The 17,605-nt window shown below is 45.0% G+C and overlaps 1 pseudogene; it reads right to left on the bottom strand.

The window, feature by feature from the left end:
• Positions 1-1,434: 1,434 nt before the first annotated feature.
• Positions 1,435-9,199, bottom strand: LOC121697661 (annotated as a pseudogene).
• Positions 9,200-17,605: the final 8,406 nt, after the last annotated feature.

The following is a 17,605-nucleotide window of genomic DNA, read 5'->3' as shown; positions in this document are numbered from 1 at the left end:
AAAGATCGGTTTGGTACGTGTGGACTAGGCCTTAGAGCCAGGCATAGTTAGCTGGCCCTCGGTAGAAAAAGTTTGGGGACCACTGCTCTAACAGATCTCATACATGACTGTAACACACACATACACTTGTTACACAACTTCATTCTCATTGATAATTTCAGTATTTAACTCAAGTTTGCTTGATGTTTGATGTTATCAATGATTTTATCCTGGATGTAACCCTTATCTTTTTAGTGCAAAGATCAATAAAAAGGTGTAGATTTGTAGAAAACAGATTTCATGAACATTTTCAGTAAAGTACATCACATACTTAATGTTATTTCAGTAAGGCTCCAGAGATCCAACTTAAACACGTTTCTATGATTATTTTAAATTCAAGTTAACTTCACAGTAGGGTTCTTAAATCTGTAGTATGTTGTGTTGTATGAATCTGTCTCATTGTCACAACTTCACTGAGAACATCAGACATTAAGCAAATGCCTTTAATGTATATATGCTGTATAATCTGTTTATAATTCCAAGTTAACTAGTTGTTGCATGTTGTGTTGTGAGGACTTTCTCTGTGTCTGTTTATTGTAACCAGTGTTGTGTTTGTGTTGTTGTTGATTAGTTGGGTTCAGGATTCCTCGTCTGTTATTGTGTGTGTTTATTGTAACCAGTGATGTGTTGATCGTGTTTGTTATTCCTAGCCCTTGATCCTACACCCCCTCCTGTGTCACCTGTCTCCACTTACCTGACAAAATGGAGATGTTGTATCCTGTATGTGAGACTTTGTAATCAGTTTGCAGCAACACCTTGTCTTGAAATGAGTCAACTACTGTTGCTGTTGCTTACTGACCTGTACTTGATTTTGGTGAGTAATAAAATACAAATACATAATATTAAAGTCTGATGTGTGTTTATCAGTTTACACATACACATACACACACACACACACAGCCCTTGAGCACCTTTGTTCTTAGTGGACAATGTCTTCCTTCCTGTGTGTTAATTATTAAAGTCCACAGCGATGCACAGATACACACAGTGAGCATGTATGCAGGTGGCCCTGGTGAAGTGATGGCTCTCTGCTGTGATCAGTTATGTTCCCATGCAGTGGTAGCAGCAGTGCAGTTACAGGTTTGGGTCTGCAGGAGGAGCAGCAGTGCAGTTACAGGTTTGGGTCTGCAGGGGGAGCATGGGGACATAACTGATCACAGCAGAGAGCCATCACTTCACCAGGGTCACCTGTATGCATACATGCTTACTGTACCTACTGTATATGTGTGTTGCTGTATGTCTGTTGAGCTGTTTATTAATAAATAGCCAACATTCTGAGTTTGGGAATGAGAAAGACTCCCAGGGTAAAAGTGCTCTTGATTGAATAAGACAGATGTGTGTTGTGTTAGAGCCATCTGGGTGTATTTGAAAGGAAACTTACAAAGACGGCTATAATAACCTTGCATGATTTATTTAATTCTCACATTAATCAACAGTATGTAGATACAACAGTATGTTGAAAAATATTAAATTGAGTAAGATAATGAAATTGTAATATTGAGTAAAGTAATTATATAATCGAGTAAACACTGTTTGATTCTGCATGTTTATCTCTTACAGTCATTTTTGAGAGGCGAGGAGATACACATGGAGTTTGTTGCTGTTTGTTATAGCCATCCATCTGCCAGATCAGATTATGGTCTGAGATACTCTTCTTCAGCTGTATGGAGTAAAATAGCCAATACCAAATTACAAGTTCACTCTTGATGCCATTTCATCTAGTGTGAGCTCTTGGACTTGTGTATCAGTCATTAAAGCTTTTACATTCATTCATCTAACTTTTTAATCCAGCGTGATTTACATACAGTATGCCAGTTATATTACAATGAATTCCATTGTCCCCGGAGCAACTTGGGCCTTGCTCAAGGACACAACTTGGGGTTAAGTGCCTTGCTCAAGGACACAACTTGGGGTTAAGTGCCTTAAATGTTGAATCACTGACCACAGCAGTTGGGCAGATGTCGGTTACCAACTTGGAGTTATTGTAAGTGTGACCATTAAGTCCACTAGGTCGGTGCATGCAGGAGAAGTGTATTCTGTGTTCCTGACCTCCTGCATCACAGGGTGTCCCACAGAAGGGGCACTGTTCCCCACATCCACACAGCCTGGTGAAGAGCAGCAGGGGTTTGAAAGGCAGCTGTCTGATAGCTTCTCGAAGATCATACTGAGAGATTGGGCGGTTGTACTCTTCAGTTAAGGACTGCTGCATGTCTGAGAGGTAGTATATGAGATTACTTGCAAACCGCTGTGGGTCAGTCTTCTTTAGAATTATCATGAAAGCATCTTCTTGGAAGGACAGTTGGTCATTAAGATGAGCACGTATTTTCTGTATGACCATTGTCATGTCTGTGTTCTCCTCAGTCTCCATTTTCATGTCTGTGTTCTCCTCAGTCTCCGTTTTCATGTCTGTGTTCTCCTCAGTCTCCATTGTCATGTCTGTGTTCTCCTCAGTCTCCATTGTCATGTCTGTGTTCTCCTCAGTCTCCATTGTCATGTCTGTGTTCTCCTCAGTCTCCTCTTTGGCTTGATCACCTTCTATTCTCTTCACCACTTCAGAGAGATGTTTCATATTTATATTTTGCCACTTATCATCCTGTGAAAAGGTTTCAATTATCCTGTCCAAGATCCAGCCATTAACAAATGTTTTGTAGTTACGTGTGTATTCTTTGAATTTTTCAAAACCCTCCTCAAGCAGCTGTTTTAAAAGGGCAAACTGGAAATGAGTGCGTGTGCTGAAATCCACTCCTCCATCTCCCATCATCATTTCATCTGCAATATCGGGGCCGAGCCTTTTGGTGATGTAGTCCTCAACTGCTGGGGTCAAACAGCCATTTGTGAATTCTTCAGCTTTCTTCAGGCACTGACTCTGTTATGGAACAAATCCTTGAACTCCTCCAGGAACTTTTCTTTGGACTGTTCTAGGCATATTTTAGGGTCATTGATCCTGATGAATTTCTCATGCATTTGCTGAAACTTCATTGCTGCTTTCCAACAAATGTGGACTTCAGCTCACATTCACCTTCCTCATGTAGAGAGAGCGCTTTCTGTTTCATTTGGTCATCGATCATGTGGAGGACTTCTCTGATATATGTTTTATGGTAGTTTTTGCTGCTCTTCACTTTATCTGAGACAAAGCTGTCACAATCTTTGATTATGCTGTTACACAGCTCTTGTGCTTTTTTAATAGAGTGGTTCCTATCCCTAGGAGAAAATGCATCCCAAATCTGTTTACCCAGACTCAGTGAAATCCAACTACTTTCTACCACACATTCTTGGTCACCAGCTGCTTTGAAATCAGTGAAATTCAGCCTCATATTGACACTTCCTAATTTTGACCCAATGTGTTGCTGTAACTCATGGAGAGCCTCCTTGAAAACATCTTGCTTTAAAAGCTTGACTGCAGACAGTTCTGCCAACAGTTTCTTCCACATGGTCTCAAATTCCTTATTGAGATCTTTATCAGTTAAGTGCTTTCTTTTCTCTCGGCAGGATTGCACCAGACCTAGAACCTTTTCCTCTATTTTCTCAGTCTGTGAGTTTTTGATCGCGTTGACTTGCTCCAGCCCTTCTTTGATTTCAACTGCCTTATGCAGGGAGACTCTCAGGGAGCTCTCTGTCTCTCGTCGCAAGCACTTGGCACTGTTCTTGAAGTCTTCTTTATATTTCTCCACTAAAGCAACACTGCTGTCCTTAGACTTGAAGTACTCTGCTATGTTTTGATGAATTTTCTTCTCTTCTTCATTCAGTTTCCCTGATGCCTCAGCAATGATATCGTTTAGGTATTCTCTTACAGAAGCACCGTGGTCATCTGAACCAGGCATTCCAAAGTTGGATAGCATTGTGTCCTTTGTCAAATGCCAAGAGTTCATCTCTTTCTGAAAAGACCACTCCCATTTGTTGTACTCGTACCCCACTTGTTGTGCATAAATTTGTATACGCATCAGCCACCAAGCTGTTTCTGAAACTGAAGATGAACTTTTCATATTTCACTGCATCCCACAAAGCCAAAGTCCACTTCAGAAAATCCTTTGCATTATTCCTCTCGACATTCACTGATTTCTGTATGGAGTGAATCAAATTCCTCTCGAGTTCATACACAGCCTCACTGTAGCCAGCATTCACTGGGGCCATTGGGGGAGTTCCATGCCAAAGTCTAGGGATGTAGTAGCTGTCTTTATCAGGGTCATATACCATCACATCAGAGAATTTTGTGTTGGCTCCCCTTTTCTCCATTTTAGCTGCTGCCCGGGTCATCTCATCCAGCTGCTCCAACAGCTTCTTCCTGTCTCTCATGTTGCTGTCATGAGCAGACATGTCCGACACATTCTGATGCACAAACAGACATCTGGGCTTCTTCCCAACCTTCTGCATCCTGAGGAAGGCATGGACCACAATCTGCAGAATGTCCTTCATCTCTATATTATTCTCCATGGCAACATTGACAATTGTGATGTCACTGAGCCCTATGACCAGTGTTGCGAGTTCATTATCGTGTTCATAGCTTGTGTCTAGTGCTGCCAGCTCAGGTGATTTTAAGCCCTCTGTGTCAATGACCATGATGAAGTCACAATTGAGCTCAAATCTGAATTCCTCTGACACTTTCATCAGCAGCATGAAGGCTCCTCTGGTGCATCTTCCACTGCGGACTGCAAACTGCACTCCAAACATGGTGTTGAGGAGGGTGGACTTCCCAGTGCTCTGCACTCCCAGCACAGTCAACACCAGGATCCTACTCTGGGAATCCACCTTCTTATGGAGCTGAGTCAGGATCCCTGATATCCACTTCATTGGGATGTTTGATACGTCTCCATCCACCAGCTCAACTGGAAGCCCATCCAGCAGCATCTGAGCACACAGAGTAGGTAGGTGCTGGACTTGTTTCCTCGTTGGGTGGTCTTCTGGAAGGGAGCAAGCACACTCATACTGACCCAGCTCACGGAAGAAGTGCTCAGGACCCAAAGAGCAGTTGGAGATTTGCTCATCTAAGCGTGAGATCTCCTCCTTGTTCTGTGGTGTGTTTCTGCAGCACTCTTTGTACTTCTCTCTCAGTGAGGACAGCTCATTTCAGGAAGAAGAAACGCTGTGACTCTGATTGTGAGATTCCAGTAATGAATTTTGCAATTGTTTCTGACACAGCCTTCTGCTGTTGCTCATTGGGCAGCCGTGGCCCACTGGTTAGCACTCTGGACTTGTAACCGGAGGGTTGCCGGTTTGAGCCCCGACCAGTGGGCCGCGGCTGAAGTGCCCTTGAGCAAGGCACCTAACCCCTCACTGCTCCCCGAGCGCCGCCGTTGAAGCAGGCAGCTCACTGCGCGGGATTAGTGTGTGCTTCACCTCACTGTGTGTTCACTGTGTGCTGTTTGTGTTTCACTAATTCACCGATTGGGTTAAATGCAGAGACCATATTTCCCTCACGGGATCAAAAGTATATATACTTATACTTATACTCATTTCTGAGTTTGTTTTCCTTGGTCTTGAGGTAACTCTTGTAACTCTCTATGTCTTTGCCTGCCTTTCGCATTCTGCAGTTCTCTTTTTCTAACTGGCTGATTTCCTTCCAGATTTCACCATGTAAGGGTAACTGATCATTTTTGAATTTCACAACATCTTTGATGCTTTTAGTGATGTGTTCAGCATGTAGCCTACCATTTGTACACTCAATGCAATTCTCTGAAGATGAACACTGCAGCTGATGTCTGACACAGGAAAGACATCTGGGTCTTAAACAACCTGCCGTCTCCTCTCAGATTGGCCATGGCTACTGGCTGTGTGAACATGTCAATGTTTGGGTTCCCACAGGGCAGATACCAGCTGACCTCAACCAGACCATCTGAGATTCTCCTGGGCACATCACCACACTCCATGTCACTGTGAACAAATGCTTCATTGTGTTGATGAGGATTACTGATTAATTTATTCAGAATCTGAGATTTGGGCAAACTGCTCTCTCCTAGTCTAACAAAAGACACCATGGGAATGTCCATTTCTACAATCCTGCCCTCTACAAATGTCCTTTCTCCTGCTAGAGCATAGGGTCTGTACTTCTTAACTATGTCTCTCATGGCCCACAGCATCAGAGCGCACTGCTGTGTGTCACAGTTTGGCAGCAGCAGTGGAACAGCAAACTGGCACATGGACATTTTGGAGACCATTTCCTGCTGGAGGAACGGATCTGAGCAGTGGAACAGAGCAGTGATCAGATCTACATGATGTATGGCATCAGATTCATCATTAGCATCAGAGAAACTGAAATCATATTTTGATTGGTCTTGTACACACTTGATATTTCTAGCATTTAAACTAGACATCATTAGTTTTCTTAAGAAGGTCCATGGTAGTTGTTTTAGACTCTGTGCTGGTTCATCAGATACTGTGTTCCTGTTGATCTCCAGGACTGAGCTGAGCGTGAGCTTCCCTCCATGAAGATCCTTCAGGCCCAGAGCAGACAGCAGCTCAGGAAGGAGGTGTTCTGAGGACAGAGATGAAAAGGACAATAAAGTTTGTAGCGTTTGTTGTGTTTGGTTTTTGATGTTTAAATGTGTCCCATTCAAAAGGCTAATCAAATTTAGTACATTTCTGAAGATAAAATAAGTGCCTTAGAAATAAATATATATACATGTATATACAGTATGGGTGTAACGGTACACAGAAGTCACGGTTCGGTTCATACCTCGGTTCAGACATCACGGTTCGGTACAAATTCCGTACAATGGAGGGAAAAGCAAATCAAAAATGCAGAAGGCAATTTATTTTATTGTGAATGTCTCAGGCTGTAGGGCCTACTACCTAGTGATAAAATCTCTCCCCTGAGCTAGCTGCAACAGCCTGAAGTGTGCAAAGTAGGCCTAAGATGTAAACAGTAAACAAGTACCCCACATCATCTACAGACTCAATCTGTAACTTGTAAACAAAATAAGACAATCAGCTATAAAACTGAAAAAAGGCCTACAGCATCTCTTATTTATAAAAGTGCAAATTACATAGAATAATGATTTTTTAAAAATCCACTTAGGCGAGACTTTCAACATCCGTGTTTGGTTTTATATGGAAGGGTCGACAGTTTGCCTCAATATTTTTCAGTGTGTACAGTGGGTCCCAGTTAAAAATTGACACTTCATTCACGATCATGGTGATTCACGCAGCTGGGTGACATGTAAGTACAACTGCAGCCGCTTGGGGGCAGCATAGTCCGCTGTGGCGTTCCACGGTCGAACCGGACGGCGCATTCGACAGCAAGGGCTGTGATTGGCCGAGTTTTCAGTGCGTTTCTCTGTGTTTTTAGCAGCCCCTGCAACATGCTAATCCACTGTAGCCTAAGCTTTGTACATAATGTTACATAGTTTTGGATTCAGTGGCAAGATTACTTGATTGTATAGTGCCTGTCTCTCAGTAATGTTTTAAAATGAGAGCTTCGTCAGCTGGCAGTAGGCTACTTTGTCAGTAGTCATGAGAAGTTCGCTTGCTAACAGAACATAAAAATGCTGCCCAGAAACCTTGTGAATAATTCTAACACTAACGAGGTTGAAATATAGCCTTTGCCTACAGCATCTCCTTAACAGTAATGTTAACAAAATGACAGCATTCATATGACAAAGGAAAACGAATCCGGTCACTCAAGACTGTGCCGCAGCCGTGGGGCAGAAGACGCTTGGTGGCCGTCCACAACGTTATAAACTTAACCTAAATAGTCGGCTGCTGTAAGCTACAATCGGATTTTATTGTATACCCCTGTTGTCTCAATGATAATAACATCTCATTTCCGACTATATTTCAAAGTGTGCCGTTCATTTGCATTATTAACATAACATCGTATTTTGTCATTTTTGGCGAAGACATGCATTCCGTTAGGGATATTGAACATATTTAACATTCTCTAACCATCGTGATTTCGAATTGGTGTAGTTGTCAGCACAAAAACTCATTTTATTCTTTTGCTCTTTTGCATTGCTCTATGCTGTTCTATGGTGCTTTCTGCCTCTTGGTTGCGCACATCATGTTTTCGTGACGTTTCATAGAAATCCATGTATAATGAGCTCATAAAACGACTTGTTGACGTTTTGGGACATTAATCTAGGCTACGTTAAGCTTTAAGGATTGTATGTCCTTAATTTATTTATATAGGCCTATTTAGGCTACTTGCGCAAACCCTGGATAGGCTACTTTTATTGCCACACAACAATATTGGTGGTATTTGTTACATTAGCTTCAAAAGGCACCGCTTCAGAAAGCTGCACTGCTTGTGAAAGAAGGGGGTGGGGGAGGGGAGCTTGCAGCCAAGTGTCGGAAAAATGCATAGCCTACAACACAGAACCCGCTTCTCGCATTAGTCACTGACAGTAGACACGCTTCCAGCCTAATGACTTTCACACATTTTGAATGATTTACAGTAGGCCTAGACACATTAGCGCTCCACGTGTAGAAACTGTGCAAAATACAATGTGTGAATGATGCTCAATGATTTCAGTGTCATTCAGACTCAACCCTCTTGACGTTTGGTGATTAATTGATAGCTGTTTTGGGACACGTTAAACTTTCTTTATAGTAGGCCTACAATATCCCAATATTGTATTGTGTTTGGCTCAACTGTCTCTGAAAAGGCATTTTTGGCATTCTGAAATGAAAAGGCATTTTTTTGGCGAAAAGGTTTTTTTTTGGATTTCGATTCAAATCAACGAGTTGGCTGATTGCAAATGACATGCCAAGTCCATTTCAAGTCAATGTAAAATGGAAGCAGGAGCAGTAGGGGATCCCATAGCCCTGGGAAGATCACATTCCAGTTGGTCCTCCATTTAAGGCTATGACCTGCTCAATGACTTTATCCAGGTGATCTATGTAGTTATTGCAGACCTTTGTGGTGAGTTTGTACCTCCAAAATGACTATTGCTGAGATCAGTTCGTCTCTGCTCGTAGGTTTGGCCTCGCAGCGAATATATTGTTTCATCGAAGCCCAGACTAACTCTATGGGGTTCAGATCCGGCGACTCTGCCGGTGTTGGCACCCAGTTGATCCCCTCACTCTGAATGCAGGCTCTGACACTGGTAGCGGTGTGTTTTGGATCATTGTCTTGGAAGAATGTGTAGACAGACATGAGGAAACGCTCTCTCAAGTATGGACCGGCAACTTTTTTGATGATCTCTTCCGCGTAAAACTGTTGATCCATAATACCATCAAAAATGAGGAGTGGGCCCGGGCCACAACGCGAAATTCCACCCCAGACGTGCAGTTTGACTGGGTGCTTAACTCTAGGTTTTGCCATGCCCCTAAAGTTTGTCTTTCTCCAGGACTGCAATGCAAAACGTTCCAATGCCACTGTTGACTCATCGGTGAAGAGAACATCATCAAAAAATAGGTTGCTGTGCAGTAGCCTACTGTACCTCTACATAAGGTCAGCACCCTTGCTTAACTAACCCATGACTTGTGACTTATCTCTAATACAGGCAGCTGTTACAAAGCTGGTTCTGGACCATCATGAAGACAGGGTGACACATCTGGAAAGCCGTCTGGCCGACAGAACAGCGCAGCTTGCAGCAGAGAAAGCTCGAGTAGCCGAGAGAGACGCCGAGAATGATCGGTTGAAAGCGGAGGTCAACAACCTCAAACGAGAGCTTCAACAACTCCGAGAGACCAGCCACTTGGAGAGCCACAGAGACATTTTACAGGAGATGAGAGCTGGAATCGGAGAACTTCAGGGGACGCTACGTGAGCAGAGAAGTTATTTGACGCCTGAGAGACCAATCCCCAGGTGCACCTCGACACCAGCTCCAGAAACGTCCTCCTTGCAGATGTCTCCATTGGCCCTCTCCGTCACACTCAACGACAGCATCCAAGTTCCTAGTCAACACGCAGACGTGACCTTGCGTGATGTTGGTCCCGAAGACCACGCTAAGATTCACCAACAGAGCTACGGCCAAGTGGGCAGATACGGATGCCTGCTCTTCAGGTCCATCGTCACAGAGGAACACTATAAAGCCTGGAGCAAAACCACCAACTGGGATGGAGCGAAGGGCAAGCGAGCACTGCCGCAGAATGTGAAAAACTTTGTGGTCTCAACACTACAACGAAAGTTCCCTGCTATGGGGAGGAGTGAACTGAAGGACTGCATCAATAAGATCAACGAATTCCTCCGCACAACACGCAGATCTTCCCAGGGATTCAACGTGCTTTAAATTTAGACTGTAGAATGTACGTTTTCTCTGAAGCACTTTCCCGACTTCGTCTTTCTATAGGCTAAGCATATCATGGAGATAGAGTAGAAAACTGGATTTAACTAAACAAATGTAACTAAGTAAACTGATTGTTTACTCTACAGTAGGCTATGTTGTCCCTCTCAGGCTGTACAGTAGGCTTATTGAAAGTAGGCTAATGAGTTCAATAGACACGTTAGCGCTTCCATTAGGAAACTTTCGTTGCAGACTTTCACAACTGATTGTTTAGCCTACTGTAGGCCTACTCTACAGTAGCCTAGGCTATAGGTTATGTTCCCCCTCTCAGGCTGTACAGTAGGCCTATTGAAAGTAGACTAATGAGCTTAGATACATTAGCGCTTCCAGCATAATGACTTTCACACATGAATGATTTACAGTAGACACATTAGCGCTCCACGCAGTGGCGTAACTATAGTAGGTGCAGCAAGTGCAGTCGCACCAGAGCCTGTGACCTCCCGGGGCCCGTCGCTACCCCCGCAATGCAATTGCTGGAAAATTCTATACCGGTCCTTTCTGACTACCTGCGTGCCTTTGACCAGGCCAAGGCTACAGCGCAGACACTCGCAAATAAATGGGGGTTCAGAGTACATTTGAAAATGTTAGAGCACGGAGAGTGAAGCGTCACTTTGACGAACTATCGGAAGATGAGAGCTTAACCGATGCATATAGATACTTCAAAGTGCAGGTATTTAATGCAACTCTGGACATCATAATCAGTCAGCTCTCCCAAAGATGTGCAAGCATGCGGGAAACTTGTTATGTGTTTGAGTCTTTATGTCCTATGATCCTTCAACTCGCAGGTGATGATGAACTGCTTGAAAAGGCAGTACGTTTGTCAGACCATTATAGCATGGACATTGCACCGACATTCCCAACACAACTCCTCTCATTTAGGTCTTGCTTTAAAGCAGAGATTTCACAGAAGTCATCTATTTTTCAACTTGCCAAAATGCTGGTGGTAGATTATGACAGTGTAACATCCACATTCGGGGAAGTGTGTACTGCTCTCATGTTGTTTCTGACATTGCCTGTGACTGTGGCAACAGCTGAGCGATCTTTTCCCAAATGTTCAACAATGGCTGGTGTACAGGCTATAATCAATTAGCTAAATCATTTGTCCAGCTGTTTAAACATTTTTTCGTGTTACATTCAAACGCAAAAGGTGCTTTGATATCTTTTTTGTTTAAACGTCGGCAAGCAGGCATGCTGTGGTTGCAATGAATGAGGATAATTGGTTTTATCTGCGGTGTTATTTTTTGCATTTTGAATATGACTCGCTCCAGTCTTAACAGCACGTCTACTTTTTTGCACGGTGCTTTCTTAAAGGAGCTGCACCATTTTACAACAATTGCATCTACATTTTCATATTAGAATGTTTTGTCAAGTGTAAGCTTAAACTACCGTGATCAATTGAAGTTTCAGTGCCCCCGCTGAAAGTCTCTTATGCTCTTATGCGCTTATCGTTACACTATCAAATCTATAAGTAACCGTGAGAAATAGGGTATAAGATATATAAACTCACGCTATTGTATTATCATATATGTTTGGTAATGGCTAGCCTAGAAATCTAGACGCACCCCTAGCTAGTCTAGCAACTTTCCGTTGGCTTGTGAGCTCCAGAAATCGAAACTTAATCAGGGCATTGAAATCGTGTATAGAGTCGTTTGGTGGGCTTAACATAATGATTGATGGCAGAGTTGCAACGGTTTGGCTTGAATTCCCTGCTACTTGAAAACAAATATCCTATTGCGTGCAGAGGGAATTTTAAAAAGCCAACTGATTATCCCATCCCTCGGACTGAGCACTGCGAACGGTGAGTGCCCAGACCCTACATTTTAATGTGGGTCTGGCTCGCCAGGCTAGGTAATGGCTCAACTTTCTCTGATTGTTCTACTGACTTGGAAACTGCATCATGGAAGCAGTAAGTCAAGTCGCATCAAAAATAGTAGTGGCAGAACTCCAAAGTGACACCTTGTGGTTGTTTGTGTCAACTGCAGTTTGTGCCATTTCTGCTGAGAAAATGGGGTGCGTGATTCCTGAAGGAACCCGACCAAACTTAACTGGGACCCACTGTATACAGTAATAATCTACTAACTGTGAAAATGTCATAATATTTGACTTTCTTTAAAAAATAAAACGAAATTGCTCCTTTCGTTTCATAAACGGACTAGCCTAACTAAAAGTCACATGACTTGCATTCGCATGGTTTGTTTATTAGCCTGGTTAGCGTTGACACTTACAGCCAGCTCTTCATGTGAGAGCACAACACAAGTTACCCTAACATAAAGGTGATCACCACATGGTTTACGCCGCTTTAAATCATTACAAAATTGTTTATAGCGTTAGGTTTTGGCCCTATTTGTATATGTATCTAAAGGCTGGTAAGAAATGCAGGGAGACGTTTTTTGTCTCGTTCCAGTGATTGGTACCTACATCTGGGTGATGGAGTTGTATGTCCGCTAGTTCAATGTATTTCCACTTACATACCCATCAACTGATGACACAGTCTTATCCACCACTCTCTCGCCTGTACTACTGTAACTGACTGGGAAACCAAAGTTTTCCCAAACTTGCGATCTTAAAGAGACCTCTCTTGTGGGTCGCCACCACTCGCCATACCCGTCCTTAGTGCTGCTGCTGTCTCTAACTGACTCACTCGACCGTCGACCTGACAAAAAACTGTAGGCTAACCTACGTAGGCGGACCTCGAACAGTATCGAACAGTAGTTCCGCATTGCATTAATTAATTCGCGCGCAAGTTTTATTTATTTTTATACCGTGTATTCTCTGTGTAAATTCATGCACCGAACCGTGACGCCTGTACCGGTTCAATACGAATACATGTACCGTTACACCCCTAATATATAGTCTGTACCAGCTTTTGCATATTGTTCAGCAGTGTTCCTTCTACAATTTATATAATTACTCTATTCTAATTACTAATTCTATAAATGGAGCACTTCTCCAATTACTCCACTACAATTTATAAAGAGCATCTAGGTTGATGGATGTACACTGTATCACTGGATTTTGATCAGGGCTTTGACAGAGCTATTCTAGAATATTCCTTTACAGTTTGTGATTTGATTATCATACTGGTGGTACTCCAGTGGTACTTGTGATACTCCATCTCTATTCATCGTCCCTTCAATTCTAAAAGGTTGCTATCACTGCTGAGAAACATCCCCACACAATGATTGCCACGGTCATATTCCCAATAGGGATGGTGTTTCTTCAGTGTTTGTCAGAGTTAGATTTACTTGTGCTTCGAGTATTGGCCAAAAAGCTCCAGTGGGAAGCGGCTTTAGTGCCCTTGAGCGTTTGAACCCCGACCAGTAGTGCTTGAGCAAGGCACCTAACCCCTCACTGCTCCCCGAGCGCCACTGTTGTTGCAGGCAGCTCACTGCGTCGGGATTAGTGTGTGTGTGACCGGTGGAATACACTCTGCGTTGTGATTTGCTGTTTTTGAGTGACTGACGTGACACGGGATGACCAGGACATCCACGGACTTGTTGTTCCTGTCCTCAGCTGACCAGAAATCGATACAGATAAGCTCCAGGGGGGCAGATGTTCTGATGCTCTGCAGGGGAGCTCTGGCAGCTGGCTCAGGGGTTTTGCTGAAAACACACCTCATGCAGGTCTTGACATGGTTCCTGACATCCTTCTCCATGTCATACCAGAAGAATCTCTGCCGGGCAAGGGAGAGGATGCGGGGCTGACCCTGGTGACCAGCCAGATCATGAACACCAGCCAACGCATCACTCTTCAGAGAGTCGGGCACGACGTACTGAAACCTCTTGATGTTGGTAAGCGGGTCTTTAAAAACTCGGTACAGAATTCCATCCTTCAGCTGGAATCTCTGCCACTGCCTCAGCAACTTCAAGGCCAGGTGGTTTTCGTGGGCACGTTCACGCCTTGATGGTCTCAGTTTCCGATCAACAAAGAAAATCACTCTTGCAATGGCAGCATCCTGAAGCTGGCGAGCCCTCAGCTCTTCCGTCGACCATGTGTGAAGTGTGTCTGGACCACCATTACCCAGGCCCTCCAGATGATCACCAAGGGAAATGGCCCTCTGCTGAGTTCCACGGTCCCAGGCATCCTGTGTGTCCAAAGCAGCTGACACGTCATCACCTGACATGGATAGGGGTTGCTCAGCACTGAGGGAGGAGTCAGTCATGGCCTGAGGATGACAAGTGAGGCGAAATACATCTTGAACACAACTGTTGTCCACGTCAGAGGCTTGCTGCAACAGATCTGTGTATGACTCAGACAGGAGCCGCTGGCTGACAGGCTTCACGAAAGGGTCATGACTCAGAGCATCAACCACCACGTTCTTGGTCCCGGGGACATGCCTAATATCAAAGGTATATGGAGCCAGCTTGGAAACCCACCGCTGCTCACATGCATCCAACTTTGGCTTTGTCAGAATGTACGTGAGCGTCCAGACGGTGAAAGTGTGGCCTTTGAGCCAGTGACTAAACTTATCGCACACGGCCCACTTCAAAGCCAAAAACTCAAGCCTATGTGCTGGATAGTTGGCCTGGCTCCGACTGAGGGATTTGCTGGTGAATGCGATAGGTCTGGCCCTCTCTTCACCATCTTGAACCTGAGATAAAACAGCTCCTAAGCCATCAAGTGAAGCGTCTGTGCACAGGACGAACGGTTTGTTGAAGTTCGGATGAGCCAAAACTGCACTGGACATCAGCGCTCTCTTGAGGTCTTCAAAAGCTGTCTCACAGGCTGGAGTCCAGTCCCCTGGAGTCAGCTCATGGTAGGTGCCAGGTCTCCTGAGCTTCCTGTCCTGCCTACCTCTACGCTTCTGGCCAGCAGTCAGCGCGAACAGTGGCTTGGCGATGGACGAACAGCCAGGGATAAAATGTTGATAATACATCACCATTCCCAAGAAGGAGCGAACTCTCTTCTGAGAAGGTGTGCAGCCGTCCCCCATCATAAGGTCCTGTGTGGTGAAGCTAGAGATGACATCAACTTTTTCCTGATCGACAGACACGCCACTCACGTTGACGATATGCCCGAGAAACTTCACAGACTTGCGCAAAAAGTGGCATTTCTTCTGAGAGAGTTTCAGGTTGTGTGTTCTCAGTCTGGTGAAGACAACCTCAAGACGCAACAGAGCCTCAGTCTCAGATGGAGCAAAGACAAGGAGGTCATCAAGGTAGCACAGGAGAGTGGAGAAATTAAGGTCGCCAAAAATGCTCAACATCATGCGCATGAATGACGCAGGGCTGTTACACAGGCCCTGAGGGAGCCTGTTGTACTCATAAAGCCCGAGTGGAGTTGTGAAGGCTGTGTATTTCTTGTCAGACTCATGGAGGGGGATGTTGTAAAACCCAGATGTCAAATCCATGGTGCTGAACAGTGCATTTCCACCAAGGGCAGCGAGGCAGTCAGACTGGTGTGGCAATGGATGTGCATCCTTCACAGTCTTAGCGTTAAGCCAGCGAAAGTCTGTACATATTCTGAGGTCCCCGTTCTTCTTCCAAACCATAACCAAAGGCGAGGCGTATTCACTGATGGACTTAGTGATTATCCCTTTTTCCTCCATCTCTCCCAGGACCTCCCTCAGCTTGAGATAGTGGGCAGGGGGAATCCGGCGGTAAGGAAGCCTGAACGGGCGATCGTCAGTGAGGTGGATTCGGTGGATGAAATCCTTGGCCTCTCCACAATCGAGCTTGTCCTTGGAAAAGACATCTTGGAACCTGGAAAGTAGCTCAGCCAGCCTGGACTTCCACTCATCTGAAACCTCACAGGCATCAATGTCGATATCTCCTAGACCACAGGCATCCAAACATCGCTTGGGTGGGCACAGTGATGCCTGGAAGTCTGTGGAGGACTGAACAGTGCTGTTACAGGCCAGGCCCTGGGTCAATGGCAGATCCTCGACAGCCAGACACGGTGACACATCGGCCAGCTTGGTGTTGCGACGCAACCTGACTGGGTGTTCGGTGGGGTTCAGAACTCTCATCGGGATCCAGTGGTCTCCCCACATAGGCGTAATGACTCCTATGACCCTACCAGAATGTTCTTAGGACCTGAACGTGCTGCTGTGGGCTCCACTACTACTGTGCTGCCAGGTGACACTGCAACATTGCTAGGCAGCTTGCCCCACACCAAGTGTTCTTGTTTCGGAAGCAGAGTGACTGCTCGCCTCAGCTTAACTGTACCAATAGGACCTACTGACTCTGGGCCTGTCCAGCGAGAAACACAAGTGAGGAGCTCTAGAACCTGCTCACACTCAGGGGCAGAGTCACGAGAAGAGACAAGGTCCCAGTATTTCTTCTCAGACTTCATCCTATTGAGGAAAGGCTTTAAGACGTTGGTGCCTATGATAAACTCATCACGCTGACCAGATATTACAAAAGTGGGCACAAGGAACCTTGATCCAGACACTTCAAACTCCAGCTCGTATATGCACTTAGGGCGCGTGGACAGCCCACCACAACCGATGAGAACGATATTGCTGGGAACTGGTTGTGGACAGGGGAGAACACCAGAAGTTTTTAACCGCGTTTCACCCTCCTCACTCAGCGTACATGACATGGATCCTGAATCCAACATGCCCTTCAATGTAACAAGGCCACTGACTACGACTGGAGTGTAAAAGAGATCACTTGCGCCCTCAAGCCGCTGTGAATTGAGGTAAATGGCTGTGATGTTGGCTGGCAAAAGAGTGCAACTATTTACATAAATAGATTCCAAATCCTTTTCACTGAGGGTCTGACTAGAGGAGCCCATGGTTCCCCTCTCACTACATGGGCTTTCTAGTTTAACTGTGTGGATGAGACGTGGGCAACAGTGCTCTGTGTCTGACGCACTCTTGGGCACCCACTCTTGATGTGCCCAGGCTGCAGACAGTGATGGCAGAGTCGGTCCAATTTGCAGTGATTGAATGTGGTGTGTTGTAGTGTGCCACACACTCTGCAAGGCTGGCGTGTCTGACTGTCTGGGGAACGGCTCTGCTGAGCTGGCACAGAGCGTGGAGACATGGAGGCAGTGCACACTGAAAGCACTTTGTCTAACATGCTGACCACATGAGACAAGTTCGGCTCAGCTGCAGAAACATCGTGACCACTTCCGTCCCACGATCCTCCAATGTTCTCTGCTGCCTAAGCAAACACTCTTCAGCCACATCAATAGCTTTATTAAGACGAATCCAGTATGCCATAGCGGACTCACCATGGTGTGGGACAGTGTCATAGAAATCCCTCATTGGCATGTTGGAGTATGTCAGTTCGCTAAAATTCCTCTTCAAGATGTCAAAGACAACAGAAACGTCACCACTAGAGGTCAGTCCTGAGCTGCAACGAAGGGAGACTTTCACTACATCCCTTGCTTTGCCTAAA

Source organism: Alosa sapidissima, chromosome 2 (genome assembly GCF_018492685.1).
Source record: "Alosa sapidissima isolate fAloSap1 chromosome 2, fAloSap1.pri, whole genome shotgun sequence".
Lineage (NCBI taxonomy): Eukaryota > Metazoa > Chordata > Actinopteri > Clupeiformes > Clupeidae > Alosa > Alosa sapidissima.
This window is presented reverse-complemented; position numbering and strand designations above follow the sequence as displayed.